Consider the following 24,069-nt stretch of genomic DNA (forward strand, 5'->3'; position numbering starts at 1 on the left):
TGTGAGCCAATATCATGATGAATTCACTGTGAGCTCCCCTACTTTGCAGTTATGACTATAGTAATAATGTTTGTTTCTAGGAGAGACAAAGATGGTAGCTAGCTGGTAGGCACAAAGAGAAATTCTAAATACTGTACTACCGAATTTCATAGCATGCTGCTCTGTGAATGAGCCAATGACTTTTCATCCTGTGTGCTCCTCGTTGCTGAGAACAAACAGCTTAATTCTTGGAACAACTGCTACAAGTCTGTTTTAACAACCTAAGAAAACTGTGTTATTCTGCAAAGAAAAGGGGACTGTGAGCTCCTTCTGGCAGTAAGTTCTGTCATCATATTTCCTAAAAGGAAGCAGGTGACAATCAGTTATGCTAAAAAAAAGTCACAAAGTAGAGAATAGTAGCAGACATCATGTAGACAGTGACACCTTTTAGGATATACAGTCTTGTGTGAAATATAAATATATATATGTATATATGTATACATATTATGTCTAATGTGGGGAGAGAAACATACAAATTGAACATCTGTTTAAGTGTTAAAATTTCTCATAATTTCCTCTCAGAAAATCTGGACTTCACAACTAACATTATAGAAGGAGAAAAAAAGTAGAAAAGGTATTCACTGAAATGGTATAGCCTTCAGTAGGTATTCTGAAAAGTTCAAAGGTTCACCTGGTTCATCTTCTCATCTATAATTTTATGGAAGAGACTTCCATTACGTAGTACCTTTTTACCTTCCCAATCTGTTAACCCCTTACTCCCCTCCAATTACTCTTCAAATCCAGTAACACTGATCTCCTTGCTGTTTCTTGCATATGATGCTCTATCTCCTGACTCTGAGCATTTTCACTGGCTATTCTCCAAGTTGGAAATACTATCCTTCCTCATTTCTGTCTTCTAGCCTATCTGGTCTCCTTCAAGTCTTAGCTAAAGTCTGGTCTTCTATAAGAAACTTTTTCCAGTTCTCCTTAATTTTAGTGCCTTCCCTCTGAGATATTCCCAATTTATTCAGTATATGTCATTTTTGAACATAATTGTGTTTCATCTCTTCCAGGAGACTTTGAGATTCTCAAGGGCAGGGGGTATTATTCCTTTCTTTGTATCTTCTGTATTAAGCACAGAGCCTGTCTCAAAGTAGGTGCTTAATAAATGCTTGTTGCTGACAGGATTCTAGCAAATATCTCTGTCTGGTAAAGTTGATGTAGTTATAGCACCAGGAGTCAGAAAGACCTGAGTTCAAATTTGACATTAGGTATGCACTAGCTGAGCATATCAATTAATCTGAGCCTCAGATTCCCCAACTATAAAAATGGAAATTTTAATAGTACCTACCTCTCAGTTCTTTTGAGGATCAAATAATCTTTGGTGCCTAGATTATAGTAGGTGCTTAATAAATATTTCCTTTCCCTTCCTCTCCAGATAAGGAAATAGACACAGAGATAAAATGAGTATCATAAGTAGGATTTGAAATTTTCCTAAGTACAAAACACTATCTATTGAGACACATTGCCTTTCAAGTGGCACAAGGATTTTTTCCCTCCTTTGGTAGTTTATTTAGGTAGCTTTTTTTTTTTTTTGTAAGATTAGGTCTTTTAAGAGGTCTCCTCTTGTTTTGTTTGTTTAGATAATTTGAGTTTTGTAAGATACTCATTAACTCTCTTTGAATTCTCAGTTTTCCTGGTAAATATGTTCATATAATCACTTTTAAGAAGTATTTTTGTTCTTTTTTGAATTCAATTCACTTTCCTCATTTTTATTTTGATAATTTGATTTTCTTTTTTAATCAGTGTAGCTATTGGTTTATTTATTTTGTTAGTCTTTTAAAAAAGACTAACAGCTTTTAGTCTTATTAGTTTTATATTTTTAAAAAATTTACCATTTCTTCTCTAACATTTGCTATTCTTTCTATTGTGCTTCTTATAGGACTGCTAATTTGTTTATTTATTAGTTTTTTAACTCGCATGCTCAGTTCATTGATTCTTCCATTTCCTCTAATTAGTTAATATACTTCCAGAGATAACTTTTTCCTCTTCAAACTGCTTTAGTTATGCCTCATAAGTTTATATACATATATGTATATATATAAGCTTATTATTGTAATTATCCTTAGTATAACTATTATTTTTTAACCTATTCATTATTCAGGGTATTATTACATAGTCTTTCTTTAGATCTGCTTTTTTTTGCTCACATTTTATTTATTCATTGCTATTTTATCGCACTATGTTCTGTAAAGGATATGTTTGCAACTTTTTGCATTTGTTTGTGAGTGCTTAATATCTTAGTACATGATATATTTTTTTGATAAAAGATTTGTGAGATATTGAGTAATAGTTATGTTTTAATATTCATTCAGAAATTGATACAGGTAAGTCAAATCTATTTCCCATCTTGTTTGTCTTTTTGTTGGATTTATCCAGCTCTAAGAGAAGAATATTAATTTTCCCTACATTATTGTATTAGTATCAATTTCATTTTATAGTGCATTTTAGTTGTCTTTAAAGTAAAGTAAAATTAATTTGTAAAAAAGTAAAAAGAACTTGGCTTCTATGTTACATCGTTACGTATATTTAACTTTTTTTTACATCTATGTTGCCTTTAGATTTAGTATAGTTTATTTGTCTCTTTTTATCTTATCAGTCATTACTATTGCTTTTTCTAAGATCTTAATTGAAACTCTTTTTTTTAAGATCAGCTAAAATAAAAATATCTTTATTTTCTGTAAACTTATTTTTATATGTATGTTTCTTTATGTTTTACATGTGTTTCTAAATATGAAAGTTGTTGAAATTAAGAAAAAATTTATTCCTTTTTTTGTAAATTCAGTTCACTTGCTTTAAGAATATTATTCTTAAGTTTTTATTTTCTTTGATTAAATCGATATATCTAAAATAATGCAAATACATGTGCACATATATATACACATACATAATACATTCTTCATGTATAGATAAGAAGTACATATTATACATACAAAATGTATGGATTTAGTGGATTAAAAATTCAAACATAACTCTCCTTATATACCTGCTCACACACAGGAATGTATTTTTACATCCTCTTTAATATCAGTTCGTATTCCTTATAAATCTTGTCATTTTCTCCCTCTTCTACCTTGCCAATTCTAAATACCTTAAGTTTGCTTTTATTGTTATCCCTTCACATTTCTTTTTTTATCTTTCTTTTTTTCCATTTCAGATAACTCTAGTACCTAAACATCCCTGTCCCTGACACCACATTTATTTTTCTATTTTAGTGTCGTTATTATTTAATGTTCATTTCCAAGGAGTATTGTCTTTATTCCATGCTCTTATTCCTTTTACCTTCTGAAGGTTCTAGAATTTCTCCCAAGGCATGCTAATTCTTGAAGGTGGTAGCAGTAGGAAGTATACTACAATCTTAGTCCAGGGGTCTTGATTCCATTCTTTGCCTTTTCCCTCATTACTCTTTGCCTTGTCCCATCTCCACTCGTGATCTAAAAGGAATTCATCAGTATTACTGTATCACTTATAATACCGATTTCTTAGTGAGAGATTTTTTTTCTCTGAAATATTTATTTACTTATTCTACCTATTGTTGTACTGATTTTTCCATTATACCCTTTGATCCTATGATTTTTTTAGTTCATTGATGCTCTTTACCTTCTCATTGTCTCTCAGTTTATGCTATTTTTAAAGAAGATCAAACAAATCACTCTACACATTAAAAAAACTATTTAATTTCTTGGTCTTTCTAAATCTAGATAAGTAGACATTTACATCCAAATCTAACTCTCACTATGTAATTCTATATAAATTTATATAGTTTATATAGATCTATGTAATTGTCTAGAAATGTATATCTATATATTTAAAGCTATGTCTAGATACATATATCTATGTAGATATGTATATAAATTTATATAAATATCCAAAAATCTGTGTGTATAGATAGACGTTATCTGTCTACACACACATACACATAGAGGTCTCTATTTAGGAGATATAGATGTCTAGATGGAGATAGACATATATACATTTATATGTGTTTTTGTGAGTATATATGTATGTATTTATATTGTAACAGATATTTCTTGCTTTATAAATTAACATTGTATAAACTTGACTTTATGCGAAGAATTCTGAAAGAAATCCACATGCCTATATTAAATTTACTGTACGGTACTGTGCATACTTTGTTATTAACTTTACCTTTCATTTCATACTTCTGTTTATTATCACGGTACAATATTTAATATGTATACATTTTATGATTCATTTAAAGATACTATTTTGTTTATGCTTTTATTATATAGACTAAATAAATGCATGATAAGGGCAAAATTGCATTGTGTAAAAATCATTTTACATAAAATTTACATTTTACACCCACATATGTAAAAGGAGACTCTGTGTGTATATGTATATATGTATTTGTGTATATGTATATACACATGCATCCATAAATATATGTCTGTACATGCCTATGTATCTTTGTCAGTATATCTATCATTACTAGATAGATATATCATTCCTGCTTGTCTGTATCTTCATTAGCTATCCATCCATCCACCTATCTATCTATCTATCTATCTATCTATCTATCTATCTATCTATCTATCTATCTATCTGTTTGTCTGTCTGTCTGTCTGTCTATCTATCTGTCTTTTGTGCAGTTGACCAATAATGGTCTAGTCCTAACAGCATACATGATATTCCTAGCATGGTTTTTATTGCAACATGTGGAGGATTGGTGAGCCAGCTTCTAGCCACTTGTGAACGAGGGGCTGGCATTGTGTTATGAGTTATCTGGTTACCTTCAAAGCCAGAAGTATTGATGATAGAGTTATAACTGAGCTTAAATATGAAAGCATCAATATTTCCCTAACTTGGCTTGTCTTGCCCTTCTCTGTTCATTTTTTATTTTCAAAGGATAAGGAACTACTGCGAGCCTCTGAGGTGTGGGAAGGGCAGCTGCAACAATTGCATCATCCTACAACCCATATGGTTGCCAGGTGTCTCTGAACACATGGCATGCGTTTCTTTCGCTTTTAGTTTTCCCTTGTATTAGGTCAGTCATCTTTTCACAGATGGATGGACCAAGTTATGAGCCTGTGAGCTCTGAAAGGTCAGAAAAGCCATCAGAAGTCTCTCAGAGAACAAAGTAGATGCGAGGTCCATAGAAGCTGATAATGACAGTAGTTGAGTCTGGTTAGAAGCCAGCCCTAAGGGCTAGCCTGCTTCATTGACCTCGCATCACCCCACAAGATCAATCCTTCAAGGAGCCAGTGAAACAGAGCACCGTATTCAAAAATGAACTTGGTGAGCATATCTCTCAGAGATAAAAGGAGTCCTAGGATTAGGAGAGATCCTCTGCCACACAGGTTACCTACATGGATTCCTCAATACTTTTGTGAGTCCACTCTCCTCAGGGACAACCTGTCTGTTCAGGAGAAAGAAGTATACTTCTGGTGTTTTATTCCAACCACTTTAGCTTGAGTCCATACTCCTTGGGGGAGATTACAACATTAGTTGATAGTGTGTGTGTGTGTGTGTGTGTGTGTGTGTGTGTATGTGTGTGAGTGTGTGTGTGTCTGCATTCCTCTACTTGCTAAAGCTTCTCAGTAAACATTCCTTTATAAATGTTAATTGATATTACTTAGTTCATCAATATTGGAGAGATATTGGAGAGTTAGCACACTGACAGTGGATCGGGCTTATGTTTGATAATATTAGATGCTACAGGCACTTAGGTTTACCCCAAGATCCTGCAGAGGCAGAGTAGCCATTTCTTTCTGACATCCTGACTTGTAAGTGCAAATGGAAGTTGGGAGAGTGAACCCAGAGGATATGATAAACCTACATATGGGCACACACACATACAGATGTGTATATATTTACTTATAGCTATACACACAAACATACTACACACATGCATATATGTATATGTTATATATGCATGATATGTACATGTGATGCATATATCATCTATATATGCATAGAGAATGAGAATATGCATATATATATGTATGTGTGTGTGTACACACACATGTATCTTACCTTAAAGAGGGAGAGGTAAGACATTGACTAACAAAAGGAATTTTTACTTATTCTGTAGAATATTCTTGAGGACAGAGCATTTTTTTTCTTTTTAGCTCAAAGGCTTTTCACAGTACTTAGCACAAAGTTATTTAATGGTCATTTGTTGAATTGAATTGGAGTTGAATAAAGCATCAATCAATTTCTTAGCAAAGAACTTTTGGAGTTGGGAGAGAATCTGGAACTTTGGGTGCTGAAAAGCAGTAGGAAGTCAGTGGGAAAACAGGCAATAGCAGGTATGTACTGAACTTTTGGCAGTGGTGAGATCATTAGAAAGTAAGGATGAGGAAGGAAGGCTTGCATAGGTAATGGGAAAACAAAAAAGATAAAACTTCATTTTCAGAATTTTGTTCAGTATCGACTGGGTATTTATATATACAAATACATACACATACAGATTTGTGTATTCTTAAATTTCATGGTTACACATGTCCTTCTTGTTTTATCAGTCTTAATTGACCAACATGTACATTTAACAATTTTTCATTTTATCCGGTAATCTAATAACAAAACACTTCTAATTTCTATTGTATTTTCCTGTGACATTTTTGCTTTCTTTGTTAATATAACCACAAATAGTAGATGCTTACATTAAAGCAATAAGCATTATGTTTCTTATTGTAATCCAGGAATCAAGCTGGGCTTTCTACTAATTCTGCAGTAGTTCAGAAAACTTATCTCTTTCTTCTCTATGTCCAGTCATCATGGTGTTGTAGACATAGTCCTAGACAGTTGGAGAGTGCTATGAGGGTGCTGAGTTCTTGGAGGGTGCAAGATGTGAGGTAGGAATGTGGTGGGATCTGAAAAAAATGACAGTGGGAAAAAAGAGCCTTTTATACCTAGTAGTTGGAAAGCAAAACAAACTTTACCTACTTGTGTTAAGATTGGTTCTGTGATGTCAGAAGGAGAGGCAAAAGTATGCAGGTTCATATAGTTAGTAGCTGTGCTAGACAATAATAGATTTAGGTACTCTAGAAATCATCTAGTAAACTATCCTCATTTTATAGATGAGGAAATGGAGGCTCAGAGATGTTAGGTGATTGTCCCTGCATCACACAAATATTAAATAATAGTAACAAATTGAACCCAGGTCTGTAACTCCCAAGAGTTTCCTCTTTTCTCTGGACTATACTGTCTGGCCTAGGGCAAGACTTTTAACTTTCTGAACTCAATTTTCTCCTCTTCAAAAGACAAATACTTGGACTACTTACCTTACAAGGTAAGTACTTGCAGACAGTACGTGGAATACTTTCCTTGAAAGGTAAGTATTGTGAGGCTCAAAGAAAAAAATAATAACATTTTATAATTTTAAAGTTCGTTATAATGTCAATTATTCATGTTATTACTGTTGTTATAAGTCACTAAAATCCAATTGTTTTCTTATGACCCTGTTCTGAAAACCTAATTGAACCATCACATATGAAATTTTAATTCTCTTTTGTTCTAGAGACCAGACACTTTTTTCTTGTCTTAGGGTATTAAAATCTGCTTTTAAAAGAGGTTAATGTTAAAAATTATTCCTTATTATAAAACCTTCCATTAGCTAACCAAGTAAATACATAAATGTGCCATAAAGGCTATTAATAGGCATTTTGTTTACATATTTTTATCTCAATTATCTATGCCCATAGGACTCATTCAATCAATTTTTCACTAAGTAGTTTTCAAAATATAATTACTCTTATGGGTAGGTCTATGAACAGCAGTGTCATTTACAGTATAGTTCACTAATTGCACTTTGAAGCCATTATAATGAATTATACTAGTACATTCTTCAAGAAGATCAGTTAATGCTAATCATTTGTATCACGTAGATCACTTAGAAGAGATCCATCCATAACAGACTTTTCATTTACAGCCTCATTTCTTTTTAATTCTCTTGTAATGCAGGTTACAGTCCTAAATACTTATATAGTATTGGCTATGGTTACCTGTTAGCCTCATGGGCTAGAAGTCTAAGTTTAGTAGCAAAGCCAAGGTCCAAAGAAAATCCAGGATAGGAATGACTGAGATTTTTTAATGTGCTGCTATTCAATTATTGAATGATAGCTATACTTTTAAACACAAGTTTCTAGATCCAGTCTTGAGGTTTCTCCAGAAATCTTATTTCTTTTCATTTCTTTCCACTACTCTCAGCCTTCAGATGGCTATGTCTGAGGACATCTCTCTTTGTGGCTAGGATAACTGTATTTTAATAGGACTGGTTTTTGATAAGATCCTGGGCAACCTGGGTTCTCATCAACATGAGAGTTTTATGGGAATCTAAGTCAATTCAAGGAACAGAAAATTTATTGTCTGCTATGGAAGCTGCTAATGTGACTGGCTCTTACCAGGAAACATCAGTGGGGACTTCCTATACCAAAATAGATTAGAAAATGTCCTATAAATAACAGTTTAAGAGATTTTCTTGAGGGTCAGAAGGGTTCATTTGTTTGGAGTTATATAACTAGTGAGTGTAAGAGATCAAAGGACCACACTTGAGGGTCTAGAGGGTCACATGGGACCTTGAGGCTGCAGGTTCCCCACTCCTGTATTTACCCAATCCACTGAACCCTATTGTTTAATAAGAAAGTCATAAAGTCATAAATTTTGAGGTGATTTTGAGGTACCTCAGAGGTCCTGTCCTTCAAGCCCCTAAATGAGAAACTTGAAGTCCAGGCAATTTAAATAACTTGTCCAAGTTGACACAGGTAGTTTTAGAAATGGAACTTGAACTCTGCCTAAGTTCTTTGACTCCAGAGTAATTTCTTCACTGCATATTGTTTCAAGATAAAAATACCATGTTTGTCTAAGTGCTTTGCTTGTATTATGTTTGGTGAAAAAATGAGATATAAAGTGTAAAAAATTTAAAATTTACTTTTTTATTTTTATGTCTACCTATCATGTTGGCTTACCCAGGATTGTTTTTATGGGAATGAATGAAGAGTTTTATAGGGAGCTTCAGCCTTCCTGCCTTTCAGTTGTGGGCATGTCCTTTATATATGAAAAGGAGTTGGGCTAAATCCTCACTAATGTTAAATTATCACATGGTCTGGAGCAGGAAGGGAAATTGAAGATTGTTTAGTTAGATACCCTGCTTTGACAGATAAGCAAACAGATGGCCCAGAGAGGGTAATATACAATGTCACCCAGGTGGTAAGTGGCAGAGCTGGGATTCATTTCCATGTCTTCTGATTGTCAAACCAGTACGCATCCTTGATCCTATGCCCTGATTCCTTACTGTGGTTTATTAGTTGGTATTGAGCTGTTTTGAAATGATATTCTGAAAGTAGGTCATTTAATTACACGGGAAAGACTAGTTATTGTATCCTAGTATCACATCATTGCTTGGATTTTTGACCCCATTCCAGAAAATCCTAATGGGAAAGAGAAAAAGCTTTTTAGTGAGCTTCTGCAGTAGGATTATGGTGTAAAGAGGAATATGTTGTGGAGATGCATACAGAGTTACCATGGATGGAATAATAGCAAGTCAGCTGTTTTTCAGTTGTGTCTGATTTTTCCTGACTGCGTTTGAGGTTTTCTTGGCAAAGATACTGGAATGCTTTGCTACTTTCATCTCCAGCCCATTTTACAGATGAGAAAACTGAAGCAAACACGGTTAAGTGACTTGCCCAGGCTCGCACAGCTAATAGATGTCTGATGCTGCATTTGAACTCAGCCTTCCTGACTCCAGACTCTGTACTTTACTCACTGAGCCACCTACCTGCTCTAATAATAACAGCAACAGCTAAAACAATTTATAAAGGTATACTCTGGGCATTGTGTGAAGTGCTTTACAATTATTATCTCATTTGGGCAGCCCTGGGAGTGTGGTGCTATTATATCCCCATTTTACAGTTGAGAAAACTGAGGCAGAGGTTAAGTGATTTGCCAAGGGTAACACAACTAGGATGTGTCTGAGACCAGATTTGAGTTCAAGTCTTCCTGACTCACCTAGTCATAAGCATTAAAGCTACAAGGTGATTATAAAAACTGCCTCCAGGTTCCATTTTGTTGTTCTGCCAGCAAGTAAGCAACCCAGTTCCAGGTTCCTGAATATGTGCCAGCCTGCCTTTCTATCCCAGTGCTTACCCTCTAGTTACAGATTTGTATATTCCCAAACTGCCTAACTGTGGATATGCTATTTGACTTGCCCAAGCTTGATTCTTTATCTGTAAAAAAAGGATAACATTAATTGTACTACTTACCTTAAAAGGTGCTTGTATGGAATGAGTTTTGCAGCAGGATGTAGTAGAGAGAGCTTTAAACTCAGAATCACAAAGTCCAAGATCTGGCTCCTGTCTAAGATTTTTGCTAGCTCTGTGACCCTGGGCAAGTCATTCTTTGAGCCCTTGTTTCCTCATCTCTGAAATGTGGAGGAGACGTACTGGAATTGATGGCTTCTAAAATCTATATCATCTTATGGACCGTGCACTTCTCTAGAAATGTGAATATTCTCTGATCCATGAGAGACACTATGCCTTAGTAGACAAAGGACTATGCGTGGAGTGAGAAATGTCTGGATTCAAATCATACCGGAGACACTTACTAGCTGTAGGACCTTGGACAAATGGCTCAATCTCTAATGTAATTCTCCACATCCAAGAAATATATCTGGACCAAAAACAACTAACCATTTTCCTCCCGAAAAATAATCCATAGACTCACTAAAGCACCTAAAACTGAAAAGGGATACAAAAGAATTTGGGGCATATCCCAAATCAAAATGTGAAATTGAAATTACACGAGTCATTCTATTTTGAAAAGTGTTTTCATGTTGTTATGCTTATTAATGTAGATGTTCTTCATTATAATAGCCCATAGTTTTAGGACTTTCAATACAGGGCTATATCATGTCCTTCAAAACATAGTAGTTGCATCTACAAAAATCTATGACACCTTGGTTAACTTCAATAGCTATGGATACTAGTCTTTGATTCCATTAGATTTCTTTTGTAGTACCCAACTTTTTAATGTGTTTTGGACATTTCATATGATCGTATAGCTCTAGAAATAGAAAGGATTTCAGAGTCAACACTCTCATTTTGCTATTAAGAAAAGTAATACTCAAGGAAGCTTAACATGCCCAACGTCAGAAGGTAGTTAGTATCGAAGGTATAAAAAGTGATTATTTGTTCTTGTGAAAGGGCAAAGCGCTTTTGTTAACAGTAACTAGACTGTAAGATTTTTGAAGGCTTACACTTCACTGGCATGGGTTTTGAGAATCCAGGGTTCCATACCAAGAGGTAGTAAAAGGATAAGATTTTAAAGGGTGTCAAGTATTTTAAAAATTGTTTTATTGAGTCATTTGTGATTCTGATGAATCTGATCTAGCTCTTAGAGATGAAAATTGTTATTTTCCTCCAGTGAGGATAATAATTTGCCCATTGTCACCTAGCAGTGGACATGTATTTAGAAGCAAGTAGTTTCTGGCCCTATGTGTGCAGTACCCATAGAATACCAGCTGCAACTCTGGTGGCACCTTGCTCTCTGACACAGTCACATACAAATATTCTGGAAAATGTAGCTTTAAATAGCCAAATTAAGATACAAATGGGTTGTAAGAATTTACACTGTAACCTTTCCCTCCACTTTTGTTCACTAGAAAAGTGTAGAAAAACTGGAGGCAGACAGCTGGTAGAGAAACCAGGAAGCTGACAATAGAGAGAAAAATTACAACATACATCAGAGGTTGAAAACATTATTTAAAAAAAATCACATTTGTCGTTGAAGTGTTTGTAAGTCTATGGGAAAATAAAAAAGGATTAGTTAGTGGGAAGAGGATCTGGGGATGCAGTTTGTTATGAAAAGGAAAGGCACGAGGAATCAAGTAGAAATGATAAGAAGGGTCAACTGGTCCACATCTGGTTTGAGAATCCAAATTTTAGTAGCTCAGGTCCAAAATAAAGGGGTGATTCATTTAAGCCTGAGGTGGACTTTTTTCTCCCATTTTCCTTTTTGTTTCTGCTATTCAGGTTTTGTTTTTTTTTTTTTTAACATCTCCTGCCTCAACTGCATAGTATTATCACTTCTGTATTCTAATCTCTCTCTTGCTGCTTAAAATTATCACTCTTTTATTTCAAAATGTTGCTGCTTATCTTTTGATTCACTAATTGGCTTTATTACCCTCAACTCCTTCTTGCCTCCTTTGCATACTGTCTGATGATTTTTAAAAATCAACTAATCCCCAATTTTCACACTCCCATTTCCTGCTTCCATTTTCTCCCCTTTCCATTTTCTGTATATATTGAGCTGCAGTGGGCTATTCAACAGAGCTTCTAACCCCAAGAGAAATTCAAGTTTGTTCTAAGCATTGGTCCCAGGAGAGCTCTTATCTTGTGGCCAAATGCATAAAGTAAGTTTTCAGAGAAGGACGCTGAACCATAATCCCTTGAGATTTCTTAGGTGCAGAAGGCTTGGGAGAGAAAGTACCATTTTTTTTTTTTTTTTGCGAGGGATGGAGGGAGAGTCTGTGTTTGACTAAACATTAAAAAGAAATGAATCTCTAGAACTTTCTTATTCCCAGTTATTTAACAGTTTGGTAGAAAATTCTGGGTTGGTAACTACAAAAGAAAGACAGCTTTTCATAGTGGAAAAAAGCACTATAGAAGACCCAACTTTTGATACATCTCAGAGCTTCAGACTTCCCATGGGTACAGTGGGGGAGAAATAGGCTTATATAATCTACCTCTCAAAATTATTGGGAGCAAAGTGTTTTGTTAACCACTGTGAATTTAGAGTATTGAATAAGCATGGGGTTTTATTACTATGCAACAGCCATATTAATGGAAGCTTGGCATAGTGGATAGAGAGCAGACCTTGGAGTTCAGAAGACCTGACTTCAAATTCTGCCTTGATGCATGCATGTGACTCTGGGCAAGGCACTTAAACTCTCAATACCTTTGTATTAAATGACGCCAGGATATTATGCTTTTTGAAGGTTTATATACAAGCAAAATTGTCCTTGGTCTTTCTCATTATTAGCTTTTAGATGTAGTGTCTTGGTAATAAATAATAATAATAGTAACAACATTTACATGGCATTTATTCTGGGCTAGGCACTGTGCTAAGTGTTTTACAGTTATTATCTCATTTGATCCTTACAAGAACCCTGGAAATTGTTGCCGTTCAGTTGTTTCAGTTGTGTCTGACTCTGTGACACCATTTGGAGTTTTCTTGGCAAAGATACCGAAGCCATTTGCCATTTCCTTTTCCAGCTCATTTTACAGATGAAGAAACTGAAACAAAAGTAAGTGACTTGCCCAGGGTCACGTAGCTAGTAAGTGTCTGAAGCCAGATAGAAACTCAGGAAGCTGAGTCTTCCTGAATCCAGGGCCAGCATTGCATCCACTGCACCATCTTACTGAACTTGCTGAAAGATCTCAGTATACTTTAAAAAGAAATTGTTTCCTATCTGCCCTTCCATTGTGTTGCTTCTAATTTGTCTGACAAACAACTACAGTATTGAGGATAGAGAGGAGGCCAAGGAGTTAGGAAAACCTGAGTTCAAGTCCTACGTCTTATCCACTCTGGTTGTATGACCCTGGGCAACTCATATAATCTCTCAGTATCCCAAAAATATAAAGTTGCAGAGTGGGTACAAATCTGTACTGATGGAGGGAAGTTTCCAATGAAATCACTGATCTGGTCAAAAAAATTATTGACGTGATATTTTGGGTTGGAAACCACTAAGTACTGACCTTTTGCATAGAAAAATGACTTAATTACCTATGACCTGATATTTTTTCCCTTCCAGGAGGGATGATTGGTACGTAAGTAGTTGTCTACTTTGTCTGGTTTAGCTGCCCTTGGGAACAATAGTATGCTCTTGAGAGATGGTGGAAGAAAGGAGAAATGAATTGTGTGTCACAGGCCATGAGTTCATGTGTTTTTTTCTTATGAACCTATTGGCCCATGCAAGGATTAAACCTAAAAGTTTGGTCTCACTCATTAGCTTCATTCACTAATCAAGAGAGCACCTTATAGTAATGTGCTCTCTTAGACCTATGAGAAGGATGATACTGACTGGATCACCATCAGCAAGGCATAAGCTATTTATGTTTTCTTTAAATGGTGATGAGAATTTGTGGTGTTCTATCTTTTCTTCTCCCTCCCACCCTCAACCATCCTCATGGGTTCCTGTGAACAGCATGCACTTGAAGGATGGCTGGTCAGGGTCAGGGATCAATTCTGTAGCCATGAGATGGAGCCAAGCTCAATGGCTCCCACCCTGGGCCTCATTAGTCTTGTGTCCTAACCAGATAAGCTTATACAGCATATGTGTATAATGAAGTGCAAGTGTATGTGACTAGAATCTAGCTATTAGGAATTTATTGAAAATAATAATCTTTCCTTCTTTCTCTATTTTGATTTTTTTAAAAAAAGAATGGTATTACATAATTTCTTTCTTTGCATGTAAAAATGAGGTTAGTACTTAGGTTTTTTTTTTTTTATGATTGCTCTTGATAGCTTCAGTTGTCATTATTAGCTGTAGTGGGGTTATTGCCCTAAAGAGAATTATTTTCTGAGGCAATGCAAGTTGAACAAAAAAATCTAGCAAAACCTTTCTCTGTCTGAAATCAATAATAAAATAAGTTCATTTCATACAAACACATACCAGAAGCTTTCATGACAGCCTAAAAAATGTAAAAAAATTCCTTTGGAGGATATGAGTTTATTGAATTTCCTGACTTCACTGTTTCATAGACTATATCCTAACCAGATAGTGTAATCTAATTGTATCAACTTAGAAGTATATAGGATTTTATTGTAATGTTAAAAAGGTCAGTAGCTTTGGAACTTAAATTCTTCCCTGTCTTCCTTGCTACACTAGAAGCTCAACATCACAAAATATCAAGGTAACTTTAATAAAAAGTAGAATTTTATAAACTTAAATTTCCTCATTCATCTATATTATATAGATATACATATATTATTACATTCTTTTGATGAATACTTACTAAATATGTGGCAGAGCAATATATATTTTATTGAATGAGGAGTGAAATTTATATTAATACACTTGACATGAATATAAGATTTCTGTCCATGAATTTTTTGAGCTGTAACTGTTATTGAATATTACATTTTTATCACTTCAAACCTTATCCAATACTTTATTGCCTTATTCCAACATGGAAAATATAACAAGTCCCTGAAAAATATTCCACTAACTTTAGAATAGAAGATGTAAGTTTCTGATTCTGGTAGGATCTGTGGCATTTTCTGTAATAGCCTTGTATCAGCTATAGAAAGAGTTCTAAATTATATAGGGAAAAGTAAAAGAATAAAAATCATAGTCCAGCAATTTGTAAGTTAATAAGTTATATATGTTCATGAAAATATATGAGCATAATTAAAACCCCAGCATACCTATAAGTGCAACATATTATTATAAAAATAGAAAAATCAAAGACTTTGGTGCAACGAGCTAGCCAAACTCTATTTCATGGAAGAGGTTTCTATACTAGTTTGGGAAAAATCTTGTCCATATGGTAGAACATTTGGAATTAGAATAGACTTTCAGGCCTTTAAAGGGTCTTTAGAAATAATCTAATCCAACCACTTTAAAAAAAAAATCCATCAAAGAGCAAGCATGTGGTAAGCCATACATGAATGTATAAGTACAAGTACATGGATATAAAGAATGAAATAATCTCTTCTCAAGGAGATTGCATTCTAACTAAAGCCTAAAGTGGTTAAACAACATACCCAATGGTTCTATAATGGAACTTGAGCCTTCTTACTTCCAGCCATGATACTCCATGGATGTGTGTGTGTCTATATCCTGGGCGCATCTTCTAATCTTTAGTCAACTCTTGCAGGTTTTCTCGTAATGGAATCATGTAAAATAGAATGGCCAAAACACTTTCTGGCTTGAGGAGGGAGGAATTTGAAATTTCTGTAATATGAATGGGCTTATTTGGCACTTCTGTTATAGGAGAGATTCAACAATAATAATGCCACTATTATAATGCCATTTCTGTAATAATAGCACTTCTGTTATAAAACACCATTATTACAGAAATGCTATTATAAGACAAACTCTGTTATTTAGAGTTGCTTCTACAATAGGAGTGCTTAAAAAAGTCTTCTTGCATTATAGAAAATTATTGCAAATTTTTCTTGCTTTGAAATGAAATTTTCATTCCAAATCTTATTTGACGCTGTGGTAAAGTGCCTCTTAGATTTTGCACTGATGACTTTGAGGCACAGGCAATATTGTCTGTTTAGGACAGGAAATTGCTTGACAGCTGAAGTCCACTTGGTCCAAAAAGCTGTTTTCTATTGTTGTTTCCCTGAGTCAAGTGAACTGACCTTGTCTGGATTGTCCATTCACACCTAGTCTATTCTTTGTGTTATCTTTCTGATATGGATATCACCTTTCAGTACAGAAAATTATTTCTCATCCCTTTATACTGCCTAGAATATAGCTAGCGCTGAACAAATTGCATGTTGAATTGAGTTAAAGGCTTTAGACGATATGGTTTTACTTGATTAAGGTGCCCATAATCTTTTTTTCTTTCATTTGTTTTCTTTTGGAGGAGTGTGTGTGTGTGTGTGTATTTGTATTTTTGTGTGTATGTGTGTGTATTTGGAGACCAGACCTGTGATTTGACTCCTGGTGAGGAAACTCCCTCTTCCCATGCAGTTGGAACCTGCCTAGCAATTTATAGTGTTATAAATTGTAATATAATAAATAACTTAGAGTATTGAAGTGCTGCTTGGGAGCACTTCAACAATAAGTGACTTGTTCAGGTTCACACAGAGAGTTTGTGATGGTAACAGAACTTGAATGCAGTTTTCCCCAAGTTTAAATCTGACTGTTTAATCACAATATCATTATCACTCCTTAGTTTTGAATTTAACTTCAGTGAATTTAAGCTAATAATTCAAAGTGAAACTCTTAAAACTGTGGAACATTTAAAAGATTTAAGTATTGGTTGGTGATGCAGTATGGCAGATAGAAAGCATATTTCTGAGTCAGAAAGCACTGTGCTGAAATATTCTCTGATACCTGGTGGTCTAGGGTAAGTCACTTAACTGCTCAGTGGTCCAAGCAACTCAATTCATGTACTAAACAATAGAGAGAATTTCCTCATCAGGATTTTCCTAAACCAATGAAAAAAACTTCATTTTAAAACAATTAAGAATTTAATAGCTGACTTCTTGAAAAATCCTATTTATGTACCTTTGGGTATGTATGGAGAATTAGGGATTTCAGGGCTTGTAATTTCACTGGTATAATGAACTCTTTATCAAGATCTGCAAATTTTCTGTCATTTTTAGTTTTAGCATTGTCTGGAACCCCTAGAGGTTAAGTCACTTTCCATTGTATATGTCAGAGGCAGAGTCAATAAGCCAGTAAACTTTTATCAGGCTCTTACTATGTGCCAGACACCAAGCTAAATGTGTCAGATACAGAGAAAGGCAAAAGACAGTCCCTGGCCTTAGAGAGCTCACAGTCTAATGGAAAGGCAATATGCAAACAACTATGTATAAAAAAAAGTGCTATTTTCAGGATAAATAGGAAATAACAGATAGAAGGCAAGAGAATTGAGTGAGATTGGGAAAGGGATCTGAGGCTGGCTTTCTATCCACCACAGTGCATCCTTCCTTTCATAAATACGTAATTGTTTTGTTACTTCTTATGATCTTAATATATGCCAACTGAACACAATTCTTGGTACCTTTGTAAGGTTGGTTATTCCCAGCTTAAGCAAGTACCAGCTCCTCTTTCACATTTGTGATTTCCTAATAACTGATGGATTCCTGTTACCAGGAATAACATTACACACAAAATAGTTTCTAAGTTTTTCCAAGTTTCTAATGATCCACAATAAATGTGACCTCTTGATCTAATTAGAAGATATTCATAATTGTGAATAATTCAGGGAAGGTATTGTTGTCTTTTCTGTAAAAGTAATTAGTGATTAACAAAATCTAATACCTACTCATATGACAAAACACAAATATGAGTAAAAATGATTGGAAGTGTAAACCCCATAGGTAAGAGTAACAAGAAATTCAGGCTTCCTAGGAAACGTTGGGGAAAAAAAGAACAAATCAATTCAGAACTAAGTACAACAACCCCTTCCCCTCCCAAGATGTGGAATGTGATGGGATGACCCTGCTGAGGTACTAGGGATGAAGTTGTCTCTCATCTTTTACTTTCTTTCTTTACAAGACTACAGAACGTCTCTGCTACTAGGGGAAAAAAAGAACAACAAAAAAAGGGGGAGGGAGGAAGGGGAACTAAAAGATACTCTGTCACCCTCCAAGATCATCCTCCTTCCTATGGATTTATGATTTCATTCTTTTAGATACTCTATGTGACCTCTCCACATGTTTTCCATATTAGAGAACTTATTTTTTCTTTGTATATCTTGGGAGTACCAGTGTTATCACTTGTGCTATTTTCTTTCATCCTCACTAAGTTACTGGGCAACCTCTTTTTAAGTTTACAAATGTCCTCCCTAATGGTTTTTTTTTTTGCCATACTTGTATATTAAGTTCTCATTGGTAATATGTTGTGGTCTGATTATTCCCATCATACACCTTTCCGTTAATCTTTGGCTGACTATTATTTGATTTATTTTGGAATATTCCATTATTTTCAGGTATATACCCATTATTTCAAGAAAATTGGTGCTAAAGAAATGTTTTTGCAGCAGCAAGTATTTGGGGTTCTTTGAGAACATGGCATGACTTCTCAAATAACTCTTCTTAATCAATTATGAGTCATACTCATTCTTTTCTAGCTCATTCTAAGATACAAATATTGATGAATTATTTGGATACATTATCTATTCAGCAGTATTCCATGTTCTGAGCAAATCCATGTTTCTTTACTTGCTCTATTTTTTCAAAGTGAATGGTTAGATTGGTCTCTTTTGTTCTATTATGAAATTCATTGACGAGGTTTTGCAGTATTCAGAGGCATAAGAATATCAGTGCAGACATTGGAAATGGGAGCATATGGCAAAAAAAAAAACCAGAGATGATGTTTTTTGTTACAACTTTATACTGAATATCCTATTTGACACTATGTAATACTTGTGGCAAACATTTCTTTCCCTTTTTAAAATGTGTAGGAGAGTACATGTGATGGTTCTTAATATTAATTTTAATAAATACATATTTTAATGTCCCCAAATCCTTTCTCTAAGGTATGAAGGCATTATGTCATGTCATGTAACATATGTTACAGTTAAGGCTCACAACATTCAGTAAATCATAAGTAATACACAGGAGACAAAATTTTCAAATGTGTGGATGGAGTATTGGTAATGACAAGACCATAATTTTAAACCTTACCTAGGGCACACAGATTCTTGGCCAAGCTCTATCCTCTGGAACTTGATATGTATTTAAAGGCTTATCCCCATAATGCTTGTTTTCATGAATTTAGGTTTGTTTCTACATCTTGAGTTGACTGTCATCTAATAATCTTTCCTTTGGAAAAATAGGTCATTAATTAATCATATTTTCATATCTAAATCTGTACTCTCTTAGGCTAAGTGGGATGGAGGCCCACTGAATACAAGATTTGTTTATACCAGCTTTGCTGTATCCATCTTTGACCAAACAGTTGAACCAATGACTCTTCCCATCATATTCTGGCCTCCCTAATGTATTGTTTGTTGTCCCATGGGATTCATCGATCACAACTAAGAAAATCTTGGTAAGAAACAGCATCTGTCCTCATCTATTCTGTTCCCCAATATGAGATATTTGGTGTCTTAAAATTGAATAACTGCAGGAATTACTATGTTGTACCTCAGAAACCTCCCTGTTTGAAATCTCAGAGGAAAAACATTTGGGTGCAAGAAAGATTCAGATGAATCATGCTAAGAACTTTATGAGAATATCAGAGTGAATAAACTTTTCATTCACTATCTTAATTATACTATTCAGGGAAATATTATTTTTTTATTAATTTATTTAACTTATAACATTCATTTTCACAAAATTTTGGGTTCCACATTTTCTCCCCTTTTGTCCCCTCCCCCCACCCCAAAACACCGAGCATCCTAATTGCCCCTGTCTGCCAATCTGCTCTCCCTCCCTCCCCACCCCTTCCCTTTGGAAGGCAAGCAATTCAATATAGGCCAGATCTGTGTAGTTTTGCAAATGACTTCCATAATAGTAGTGTTGTGTAAGAACTAATTATATTTCCCTCCATCCTATCCTGTCCCCCATTACTTCTGTTCTCTCTTTTGATCCTGACCCTCCCCATGAGTGTTGACCTCAATTTGCTCCCTCCTCCCCGTGCCCTCCCTTCCATTATCTCCCCCACCCTGCTTATCCCCTTATCCCCCACTTTCCTGTATTGTAAGACAGGTTTTCATACCAAAATGACTGTGCATTTTATTCCTTCCTTTAGTGGAATGTGATGGGAGTAAACTTCATGTTTTTCTCTCACCTCCCCTCTTTTTCCCTTCACTAAAAAGTCTTTTGCTTGCCTTTTTTATGAGAGATAATTTGCCCCATTCCATTTCTCCCTTTCTCCTCCCAATATATTTCTCTCTCACTGCTTGATTTCATTTTTTTTTTAAGATATGATCCCCTCCTCTTCAGTTCACTCTGTGCACTCTGTCTCTATCTGTGTGTGCGTGTGCGTGTGCATGTGTGTGTGTGTTATCCCACCCTGTACCCAGATGCTGAATAGTTTCAAGAGTTACAAATATTGTCTTTCCATGTAGGAATGTAAACAGTTCAACTTTTGTAAAGTCCCTTATGACTTCTCTTTGCTATTTACTTTTTCATGCTTCTCTTCATTCTTGTGTTTGAAAGTCAAATTTTCTTTTCAGCTCTGGTCTTTTCATCAAGAATGCTTGAAAGTCCTCTATTTCATTGAAAGACCAATTTTTCCCCTGAAGTATTATACTCAGTTTTGCTGGGTAGGTGATTCTTGGTTTTAGTCCTAGTTCCTTTGACTTCTGGAATATCCTGTTCCACGCCCTTTGATCCCTTAATGTGGAAGCTGCTAGATCTTGTGTTATCCTGATTGTATTTCCACAATACTTGAATTGTTTCTTTCTAGCTGCTTGCAATATTTTCTCCTTGATCTGGGAACTCTGGAATTTGGCCACAATGTTCCTAGGAGTTTCTCTTTTTGGATCTCTTTCAGGCGGTGATCTGTGGATTCCTTGAATATTTATTTTGCCCTCTGGTTCTAGAATCTCAGGGCAGTTTTCCTTGATAATTTCATGAAAGATGATGTCTAAGCTCTTTTTTTGATCCTGGCTTTCAGGTAGTCCCATAATTTTTAAATTGTCTCTCCTGGATCTATTCTCCAGGTCAGTTGTTTTTCCAATGAGATATTTCACATTATCTTCCATTTTTTCATTCTTTTGGTTTTGTTTTGTGATTTCTTGGTTTCTCATAAAGTCATTAGCCTCCATCTGTTCCATTCTAATTTTGAAAGAATTATTTTCTTCAGTGAGCTTTTGAATCTCCTTTTCCATCTGGCTAATTCTGCTTTTTAAAGCATTCTTCTCCTCATTGGCTTCTTGAACCTCTTTTGCCAATTGAGTTAGCCTATTTTTCAAGGTGTTATTTTCTTCAGCATATTTTTGGGTCTCCTTTAGCAGGGAGCTGATCTGCTGTTCATGCTTTGACTGCATGTCTCTCATTTCTCTTCCCAGCTTTTCTTCCACCTCTCTAAATTGATTTTCTATGAGCCCTTCTATGGCCTGAGCCCATTGAGTGGGCTGGGATATAGAGGCCTTTACTTCTGTGTCTTTGCCTGCTGGTAAGCATTGTTCTTCCTCATCAGAAAGGAAGGGAGGAAAGGCCTGTTCCCCAAGAAAGTAACCTTCTATAGTCTTATTTCTTTTCCCTTTTCTGGGCATTTTCCCAGCCAGTGATTTGACTTCTGAATATTCTCTTCACACCCACTTCACCTCCGGATCCTCCCAGCCAGTGCTTGGGGTCTGAGATTCAAATGCTGCTTGCCAGCCTCAGGGCTTTTGGCGGGGGCAGGGCTGCTATTCAGTGTGAGATTAAGTTCAGGTGGTCAGGTTGGGGCAGGGCCGCCTCTCAGGCTCAGTTCCCTCAGGGGGTTTATGCACAGACCTTCAACAATGGATCCAGGCTCCTGCCTGCTTGGGGAGCCCTGGTCTGCTCCCGTCTCCGCTGTTGCCTCCCGAGGGGGCCCGAGCCATGGGGGCACCCCACTCCCCTCTCGACCCGCCAAAGAGACCCTCTCACCGACCCCTGTCACCTGTGGGTGGAGGGACCCGCATGGCCACTGGAGATTCAGTCCCTGAAGCCTGCTCGGATCTTTTCCTCTTGGTGCCGCGGCCGCGGCAGGGCTGTACTCAGCTCCCAGTCCCGGCGCCCAGCCCGCGGTGCGAAGGACCTTTTGCAAGAGGTTTGCAGGTCTCTCTGGAACAGAAATCTTCCTCGCTCCAATGTTCTGTGGCCTCTGGGTCCAGAATTTGCCGTGAGTTACTTTTTTGTAGATGTTCTATGGGTTGTGGGTTTGGAGCTATGTGTATGTGCGTCTTTCTACTCCGCCATCTTGGCTCCACCCCCCAGGGAAATATTATTTGAGTGAGTAAAAACATAAGTTCTATAGTACAACGTTTTGTTAGAATTCTCCATCTCAAAAGGATTATATTTTTGTGTTTCCAACTGAATTGAGTTATCCATGTTGCACAATATGTAAGGATCAAGGTGGAGAGGATGTTGTTAGGACTTTTGTTAACTTTATCATTTTGTCTTCACTTACTGTACACATAACCTGTTGTTGCTGAACTTCGGCTTTAGTCATAAAAAAATCCCCCCCCCCCAAATCATCCCCCCAACGACAACCACAAATCCAAACTATATCTCTTCCTTCTTTTCTTGACATCTATATAAAATTAGAATTCCAAAGTGTGTAGGCAATACACATATATATGTATGTGTGTGTGTATACATACATATGATTGCTATAGATAATATAACAGGTGATACCTATTCATATATATTTAAGATTTTATAGGTAATGGAACAGGTGATATTTATTTGTATAGATATATAAAACTGTTTATTATTAATATACTAATGTGTGTATGTATATGTGTGTGTGTGTGTGTGTGTGTGTGTGTGTGTGTGTGAGAGAGAGAGAGAGAGAGAGAGAGAGAGAGAGAGAGAAAAGGCTCAGGATGGTGGTATATATCTGTAACCATTGCTATTAGGGAAGATTGAGTGAGGCTGATTGTTTGCTTGAGTTTAGGAGTTTTGAACTGCTGTTAGCTAAGATCTGGTATCCATACTAGGTTGGACAACAACATAGTGAGCCCCTCAGGGATTGGGGGAATCACCAGGTTGGTTAAGGAGGGGCAAACTAGGCTAGGTCAGAAATGGAACAGGTGAAAGTACTTGTGCCAGTTTGGTCTGAAGGGCTTCTCCACTTCCAGTCTGAGCAAAATAGGGATAATCTCAAAAACAAAACAAAAACAGTAACTATGGTTTATTACTTTTTTGTGGTAAAATTTTAGCACTTAACTGGCCTGAAAATAAAATAATTTCAGTTCTTTTAAATTTGTAACCCATTTTTCTAGAAAAAATTAGTCAGTTTTCTACCTGTCTACTTATCTATTCATCTCTTTATCTCCTTTTGTCTATTTAATTTTTTTGACTCTTCATACAATCTATGCTTGTGCTTGATTGGTATTAATTGAAAGATGAAAGGCTGAATATTTTGTTTTTGTTCTTCATCTTTGATGTTTTTCATAAATTTTCCCTTCAAAAGACCTAGAGATAGAAGAAACCTTTGCAGACATCTAGTTTAGGCTCTTTATTTTGCTCTTTTTATTTTACAATTTTACAAATTGTAAAAATTGTGGCCTCAAGGCCACAGAGGGTTTAGGTAACTTTAAAAATGAAAGGCAGGAGTGGGAGCAGCACCAAGGCCTGTGACTTCTAGTCCCAGGTCGTTTCTATCCTTTCTGTTGTATCATTTCTCTCCTTCCTTCCTTCCTTCCTTCCTTCCTTCCTTCCTTCCTTCCTTCCTTCCTTCCT

The sequence above is a fragment of the Notamacropus eugenii genome, chromosome 2 (genome assembly GCF_028372415.1).
Source record: "Notamacropus eugenii isolate mMacEug1 chromosome 2, mMacEug1.pri_v2, whole genome shotgun sequence".
Lineage (NCBI taxonomy): Eukaryota > Metazoa > Chordata > Mammalia > Diprotodontia > Macropodidae > Notamacropus > Notamacropus eugenii.